At 48.0% G+C, this 8,868-nt stretch overlaps 1 protein-coding gene across 2 annotated transcripts in view; it reads right to left on the reverse strand.

Annotated features, from left to right (window-relative positions):
- lrrc4ba (leucine rich repeat containing 4Ba) overlaps positions 1-5,349 on the reverse strand; it is a 38,834-nt gene extending 33,485 nt beyond the window's left edge. Inside the window, exon 1 of one of the 2 annotated variants that reach the window (XM_030407963.1) lies at positions 5,212-5,349. The gene's annotated coding sequence lies outside the window, so the exon portion shown is untranslated. Of the gene's footprint in view, positions 1-3,405; positions 3,966-5,211 lie in introns of those variants that run through there. The other variant, XM_030407961.1, reaches the window with a different exon arrangement.
- Between the last annotated feature and the right edge of the window lie 3,519 nt (positions 5,350-8,868).

Below are 8,868 nucleotides of genomic sequence, written 5' to 3' on the forward strand. Positions count from 1 at the left end.
ATTCTAATGTTGCGACAGAGTCGTCCCTCAGAATTAATGCAGTCCTTTGTCCTTTTACGTACAGTAAGGGGACGAGGAAAAGGCGAACCATACTTTAACCAGATTGGAAGCAGAGCGGCTTCGCTTCAGAGACGCACAAGATAGTTGACATTGGGCAATATTTTAGGGCAGTATCATTTATATGCCGGACTCCTCTCCAGCCCTTTCCCACCTTGCGTGTTTGTTTTCGGGAGGATTTGCTGTGACTTTTCCACGTCTCTCCCCCCGGAAATAATCCGCAGCGGCTACCACAATTCCAGCAGCGTCGGAGCGGTATGGGGGCTGAGCATTATCTCAAAGTCACACCTTCCCTCTAGGCCAGGTGTGCAGGTGTAATTTACCATGTCCCTGTTAACCTGCTTGCTTGTTTTCATCAAGCTCATCGGCCATGCATAAGTGGTGTGCCTCGGAAAATTAAAGAGCAGCCTGGCCTGATTCCTCAAATGACTGAAATCGCTCAGCCGGGGCTTAATTTGCGACACGGGAAGGAGTTGGCGCTTGTATTTGTGGGACATGTGTGTGTTTGCGTTTGGCAAATTAAAGGTGCAGTACGTAGTTTTAGAGAGGACATTTTAGTCAGAAGAGAAGGATTGTTTATATGCCTTTAAACAAACTCTCTTCTTTTCGTGGTGACTGAATAAACAAAATGACTGTAAAGGACAACACAGTTTCATACTGTTTTACTTTGTTTAAATTTGGCGGACCCTGCCATCTGTCTAGGTTCTAGCTCAAAAAGAAAACTTTTTTTTTCCTCTGAGAACAGCTTATTTATTCAGTTATGGGAAAGAAAATAAGTCTAACCTCATCAATATTGTAAATGTCAAAATTCTGAGTTCAAAGGTTCAGGATATCCTTTGTTTTAGTAGTTCAGTCGCTGAGGAATAAAAAAAAGCAGATTGGCTGTTTTAATTGTGAAAAGGTTCAGCAACAAAAGTATTGTCTTTGGTCAACCACAGTAAAGAGCTCGCTGTGCGTTTCCCGAGTGCGGAAATTCTCAAGAATGCCCTCATTAGTTGACGAGTTGACGTCATATGACGCTAAAACATGGCGCATTAAAAGTAGATATTGGGTTGATTTTAAGAAACTTTGATCAAACTTGTGTATTGTATAGTCATTATGTTGTTTCTGTTACTCTTCCTCGTCACTGACGTACTGGAAACAGCTTTCAACATGTTTAAACCCTCTTCTAAAACAACTTCTTTTTGGCGTCCGTGCTGCTCCCACATGGCGCACATATGACCACATCGTACTCAGAAGAAGCCCTTGCCAGCTCGCCAGTGGAGCAGTCCAAACATGGAGCCTGTTGCAGGTGTAGAATCCTTAAAGGGCAAACAAGCTGAATAAAACATTCCACCTGCATCCGTGTTAACCTTTCCTGGTTAATCATGACATTGTTCAATTTTAATAACATGCATATCAAGAGTCAGGAGACTTTGATTCTCCAGGCTTTGAAAGGGAGGTTCGACCTGAGCTGTGCCACTTCCAGGCCTTTTACTAATTCAGCAGAGCTTCTCTGCCACCAAATTCCCAAGAACCAGGCTCGTAAGAACTCACATCCATAAAACAACATCTCGCAAGCGCTGAATCAACCACTTTCCTGCTTTTGTGTGCATAAACGTCTGCCTTTTAGCAGCCACCTGGCCCGCTCCGACTGTGTTGCAGCCTGTGGGAGGAGGGCAGCGGCAAAGTTCAACATGAGCAAATTCCACTGACATTTTGGCCTCGCTTCTTTTGCAGTGCGGAAACGTCTTGATATTTTGAAGCGCTGCCCCGAGCTGGAGGGGACCTTGCCATTAAATGTGATATCATGTGACAAGCCGTGGCCCCTCGCGCCAAATGCCGGTGCCGCTGTGGGAGAAAGAAGCCTCACTATTTCAACACGAAGCCCAAAAGATATGATTGGATAAAATACATACTTTTACAGGCTGCATAAAAGCTTACCGTCCTCTTAAAGTTTTACATCTGCGGGGCCCTGTTTTGTGATCTAATGGGAAGAATGTGCTGTGAAGCGAGGGGGAAGGGGGGCGGGGGGGGGGGGGGGGGGGGGGGGGGGGGGGGCCGTAAATGGTATGTGTCATGGTCGTTTGCTTGATGGCGGAGAAGTTTACAGGTGCTGTAACAAGCTTCAAATCTAATACGGCTGCGTGAATAAAAATCACAGGACGTTAAATGCTGAGCAGCAAAACAGTGGAGTGCTCGATCAGCTCGAGGGGATAACAAAATATTTTAAATGACACCAGCCATCTTACAGTAATGTGTCCAACAGGAACGACTCCTTCCTCCTTCCTCTCCGGTGATGGAGGGGGCTCACTCACAGTGCTACCCCCCCTCCACACACACACACACACACACACACACACACATCCATCTCTCTTGTCTAATCCTGCCCCAGTGCCCCACTTCACCTTCCAACACCCCATTAATAACTTATTCTCTCTATCTTAAAACTCAGGAGATCATCCAGCTGGTCCAAAGCACACACACTGCCAAGCAATCTACTCCTCCTCCTCCTCCCGCCAGCAGTCCCAGCCCTGTTCGGATTTCTCTGAAACACTGCACATTAGCATTTAAATCCTCTCATAACCGTATCATTGTGTTGCAGATAGAGGCACTAGATCTTCATTCATCAGTCCTAATCTATCTGCTCCTTGTTCTCAGCCGGAGGGGCCCCGGGCTCTGACTCAGAGCTTAACCCACCGCGCATAAGCTGCAAGGTGCCTGCGCATTTTTTTTTTTCTTCCCTCCCCAAATCTTGGGGGTCATCAGCTGGGGGGGGAGGGGGGCCCAACGAGGGCGACTGAAGCCCAACGCACATATTAACACTGTGAAAATGGCCCCCCCGAATAGGGAGCCTGCCCGAGTGAGAGCCGGATCAAATGTTATGAGCCCTGTCAACAGCTTGTGCTCCGGTGGATGCTCCTCTCATGGCCAAGGTTACTGACACACACGCAGATGAACAGAGAGAGATGAGGAAAAGTTTGACTTGTGCACATCATGCAAATCAATATATTTACCTATCTCCCTGTCTCTGTCTCTGTCTCACACTCACAAACACACACACACACACACACACACACACACACAAACACACACACACACTGTCTCGTCATACATGTAATTCCTGGATATCAGCCACCTTTTTCAAAGCCCCTGCAGTCACCGGATTACAGGATACTTCACACCGCACATCAGCTCCACGGATGCGGATTGCCATTCCACAAAACGCATTAGTAGTTTGTTGCGCGTGGAGCAAACGCGCACGCGCACACCAGACAAACAACAGCACGAGAGCAGCGCGCGCACACACAAAGACACACACACAATCTGCATGCCCAGTGTGAACGTGAATGTCATCGAGGCTCTCACCTTTTTTTTTTGTTTTGGGAGTGTGTCGTGAAGGATGCTGCGTTCAAAGTCCTCCAGACTGAAAGACGCTCAGCAGCAGCGGCGGCGCGCCGGTCGGGTTTTTTTTCCTTTTTTTTTTACTCCGAGAGAGAGAGGAAGCTCTCACCTTCCCTCAAATAACAGCGTATTCCACTGCAGAGCCGCCGCCGACGCTGTCTTCTTCTCCTCCTCCTCTCTCTCTCTCTCTCTGTCTCCCTCACTGTTCCTCCCCTCTCTCTCTCTCACTCTCTCCCTCTCCCTCAGATTGATTCACCCTTTTCCAGGCGCTGCGCTGCCACCGCTGGTAATGAGAATTGTCTCAGAAATCTTCAGGTGGATGATGGAGCCGCCACCACCACCAACACCACCACCACCACCACTGTCTCTGCGTGCAACTTAATCTGTTCACTCCATTTTCTCTTTTTTTCTCCTTTATTTATACGTCATGCAAGTAAACACCACCAGTGGCTTCTGTCCACATTAACATGCAGGTTGCACACAGACTTAGATATTAATGAGATGACTTCATTAACATCCACTGTTATGATCATACTGATTTCAGTTCAGTCTTATTTTTTCTTCTCACATGCTCTCTATAGTATAGTATGGTGGTGGTGTTGGTGTTGGTGTTTACAGCTTCTCACAGGGAACATTTGCTGCTTGGCCGGTTCCCTTGGCAACGCTCAAGCACCACCACCACAGTGCCGAGCCCCACCTGTACGCCACTGCAGCTCCCGTCATATGTGTGGCGTGCGCGGCGGTGAGGGGGTAAAGGTGGTCGAAGGAGGAAATTCTTATTGAGCTTACTGAGAGGGAGGGAGGGGAGAGGAGAGGAGGGGTTGCATAATTAATGAGGGTGAGGGGTGGTGAGGTGTAAGGTCAGGTTAAGGTTGCAGGTTCTGATCAGGGTTGAGTTGTCAATCACCTCAGCAGGGTGTTAAGAGGAGGAGGATGTATGTGTGTGTGTGTGTGTGTGTGTGTGTGTGTGTGTGTGTGTGTGTGTCTCTCTCTGTCTGTGTGTGTGTTCAGACGGGTGATTAGTGCTGGATTGATAACGTTCTATATCCAGACTCAGAGGATCGCTCTCCACCTCAACGCCAGCTCTCCATCACTGGCATCACTGTTCCTGCAAACACACTCCTCACACACGTGTTCCCCCCTCCATCGCACATGCACACACACACACACACACACACTCACACACACACACACACACACACACACACACACACAGAGGACTTAAAGGAGTGGGGGGGTGGGTGGAGGGTGGAGGTAATGGCTGACCCCTGCATGTTTAGTCTGGATGCAGCAGCAGCAGCAGCAGCAGCAACAGGGTGGCCAACCTGTTCCTCTCTCATTAAACATTCCTCGCCGCACACTCTGCGTGGCCCCGGCCGCCCTCTTTCCACTTTATGCACTATATGTTCTCTCTCACTTGACCCCCCCATCCCCCCTCCAGACAACCCCACACTCTGCTCTGCAGTGAGGGTCTCGCGGTTCTGTCTGTCCCGCTCCTCTGTAATTCCAACAACAGCGTCTCTCTCTTGCTGCTTTTTTGCATTGCGTCGCTCCTTCCTCTCTTGCTCACTCTCTCTCTATCTCTCTCTCTCCTCCTCCTCCTCTTCCCTCCCCTGCTGCCTTCCTGCCTCCCTCCCTCCCTCTCTCTATTAAATTTCCAGTCACACAACAGTGCAGTGGATATCCCTCCCCTCTCTCTAACTCTCACACACTCTCTCCAGCACCACCTCCCTCCCTCCCTGCCTGCCTGCCTCTCTCGCACATACATACCTCAGTAGTCTGTGGAGGTGTTGTCGTCGTCCTGGATCTCTCCCTATCGCTTTGCTTTTTTGATACTGACGGTTCCTCTCCCCTCCTTCACTTCTGAACCTCTCAATCTCTGCTCTCTTTTCACCTCCAGTTGTCTCAGCCCCCCCACACACTACCACACCACCACCTCACTCCACCCCCTTGCCTCATTATTTAAACGAGCCCCCCCCCACTTACATTTCCTCCTCTTCCTCCCCTACCCACTCTGTTTGTATCTCTGTGCTGCAGTGTCTGCTCGGGCTATACGGCGTGGAGTATAACCTCCTCTCTCCTCTCCCCTCCCCTCCCTCGCCGTGGTGGGTGTGCAGGGCTCGCTCCATCAGGCCAGCCTTTAACTGACTGATTGAGTGGACACCACAGGCCGATGAATGAATAAAGATGGGAGCCACTGTGAGGATTAATGCGCCTCGTATAAAGACAGAGAGCTTGCCATCTAGTATTCCTGCCTCTGCCCCGTGGCTGAGATCGCTCTCTCCTCCTGTGCTCCGCCTTGCGTTGCTGTGTGTTATGCTGTGCTGGCATATTAGTTTGAGAGACGTGCAGGCGCTCTTCTCTGCCCCGGGTTATGTTCAGGTCCTGGGGCCTCGGCGGCAGTCGCTGCGCCGGGGCGAAACCTCTGCCATCGCCGTGCTGGGTTGGAACGGCGTGGTGAGAGGAAGTGGGGCAGACACGCCGGTGGTGTTGAGAACACGCCGCCTCCTCCTACTGTTCCTACATCCCCCCCCTCCTCCGTCTTCACACGCTATCTCAAGACTGAACTCTCCACAGCCTCCGAGGCCCTAACTGAGCCCTGATCCGTATCTGATGGCGAAACAGCACGCCACCGGCTGCAGAGATTCCAACCTGTGTGATACCAAATTGAACATTCTGGCTGTCGTGACTAGCAAGCGAGGTTTGAACGCTCCAGTGATTATGCCTGTGTACACCCAGAAACAATGTGTTTTCACCTACAGAGAGAGAAGAAGCTCCTTTAAACAGAGTTAACCAAGCTTGTATCTCCACCACTAAAGCCAATACTCCTCCCTTATCAGAAAACAGCACTATCTGGCAACTGCATCCATTAGGCCCGATAGTGCCATTGATCTTCCCACACCCAGGCCAAGTGGACCTCAACCTGCAGCCCCGAAGACAAATCCAATTTTAGGTGTTATATGCTCCTCTGACCCGCACCATTCCTCCTAATCTCTCCACGTGCAGGCTAAACTCATCTTCCACCACGACCGTCACAACACATTCACCCTCCGCGCGACGAGGCTTAATAATACGACCGTCCCTCCTGCTCCTCCGTCGCTGGCTCCTGTCAACACCTCCTCCGGCAGGGCGTAAAACAAACTCAGCCCCCAGGCCTATAAACCCCATTATGCTGAGCGGCGCTGCTGCCACCAGGCTGTATAAGCTTCATCTCGAGCCCATAGCCTCGCCTAACTGCCCCTTTAAGCGGTCCAGTGCATCCGTCCTCGTGGTGACAACATGGACGCCCCAAACAAACACCTTTTAATTTTAGGCCAGCTGACGGCCGTGCAGCGAGGAGCAGTCACACAGCTCGGACTTTAGTCATATGGAGGGACGTGTTCAGGGATGTAATGGCTAAGGTTAATGTGTTTAATCACATTCTTTAATGCAAATGTCATTAATCTTTATGAGGCACATAAAAGGGAAATTCCCATACTTAGTAGCTTCATATTGAGATGTGTAATGGAATCCCAGAAGTTATTTAGTCATACCTACACATTTGACTTTTTTTTTAGATCGCATTTCTGTGTCAAAGTCATAGCCTACTATGACATCAGCCACTGGTATGTAAACTACTGTGAGTTTGGCATTATGGCCGACGCCATCTTGTTTTTTTTGGAGACACAAGTGGCCATCTGTGGACCAGAGGGGAAAGCTGGGGAGGATATCCTGGCTGGATCAGACTGAATCTGTCCTCCGGATGTATTTATTTATTTTTTTTAATCATTTTTATAATATTATATGCACATTGCATACGTGCTCAGGGACAACAGCATTGTGTTTTATCTGATGTAATACATTTATTGTTCACTGTCCCCGCTTTAAATAAACCAATAAATCTGGGACAAGCTGTGGTAGCCACGTCCTAAAGTGCACCCTCATATATCGTCTACTTTACTCCAAATCTGACTAAAATGTACAAGATAAACATCAGGTTGTATTGTTGAAGACTTAAAACTAGTGATTGAGACCATAAACACATTGGGAGACTGTTTACTGAGGTAGTTAATCAGGTGAGAAGTTGAGCCATTTTCTCATAAGCTTACATACAATCAGACTTCTGTTTGTAACCAGTGGAGTCGTCCCCTGCGGGCCAGTAGACAGAATGTAGGTTTAAGGCACTTCCAAGTTGGCTTCACTTTTCAGACTCAGAAACTTGTTCCATATTTTAGATAGTCAATGATGCTTATAGAATATTTTAATAATAAAAACCCAAATGCTATATTAAATGTCTATCATGTATGTTACCACAGTTGTGTTGAAACTTTACATTATGTTGCAAAGTAACGATTCTTTGATTCCAATTTCCAAATGTTTATGTTGTGACGCTGTACTTATGAGCCGGTTAGGTTTAAATACAAAACCCCTTGGTTAGGGTTCGGAAAACATCATGTTTTGGCTTAAATGACAGTGACAGTATTGTTGGTTGGTTGGTTGGTTGAAGACTGCAATTTTAGTTCACTGCATGTGACTGTGGGAATGACGCCATGATGATAATTAAGTCTGCCTTGATCTGAAGGAATAATTGCCTATTGTGGGAAATCTACGGCATCTCAAACATATGTACGAAATTACACAAAATCATGTTAAAATTTCACACTTGAAGTGAGGTTTGAGAAGTGAGTGAAGTTCAATGTGGTATTGTGACACTTCAAGCATTCCTGGAACACTTGCCGAGTTGTGGTGAAATATCTACATTGTATCTGTGTTTGCAAGATTCAACTGGGAAGTTTCCATTCCACAAGGTTTGTTCTGTTTGTCATTTGACCCAGAATTATGGAAATGTTATATATTTTTTTACTGCCTCAAGAACCAAAAAAAGAGCAGCACTTGTAGCCCAGCAGCTTGATTCACTCCTCATATTACAATGATGCCTTTCTTCTAATTCAGAGACAATAATAAAAGTCTGACATTTGTGAGAGAATCTTGGCAGAGCTCTATTACCCGTAGAGAACATGCTCTCTATATTTTTCTGGTTGTACAAGGCCCAGATGGCTTTGAACAGCCCTGCATCCCCATATTCCCCGGCAACCCCCACATGACACCCCAGGGGGGCGCGATCTCCAAGCCCACAAAGCACATGTAGACAGCTGCCTCCACAATGGAGGCTTTGAACATTAGCCATTCAGTTTCAATTCTTCCATACTCCTCAAGAATGAAAGAAAAATCCCTCTGGGAACGAGAGGCTAGGCCGCCCTGAACAGGGACTTCAGCCGCACATTCCCAGCTTCACTCTCAGTCACTACACATTCGGGTTTTCCAGCTCTGTCTATCGGACCAGATCCAACTCACTGCCAGATGGAGACCTGTCGGCAGCTCTGTCAAAGACATATGGATGTAGATCAGATAGTATGATTTCATCTGTCAGAAATCTACTAGAGCATC

The sequence above is a fragment of the Sparus aurata genome, chromosome 23, assembly GCF_900880675.1.
Source record: "Sparus aurata chromosome 23, fSpaAur1.1, whole genome shotgun sequence".
NCBI classification, from domain to species: domain Eukaryota; kingdom Metazoa; phylum Chordata; class Actinopteri; order Spariformes; family Sparidae; genus Sparus; species Sparus aurata.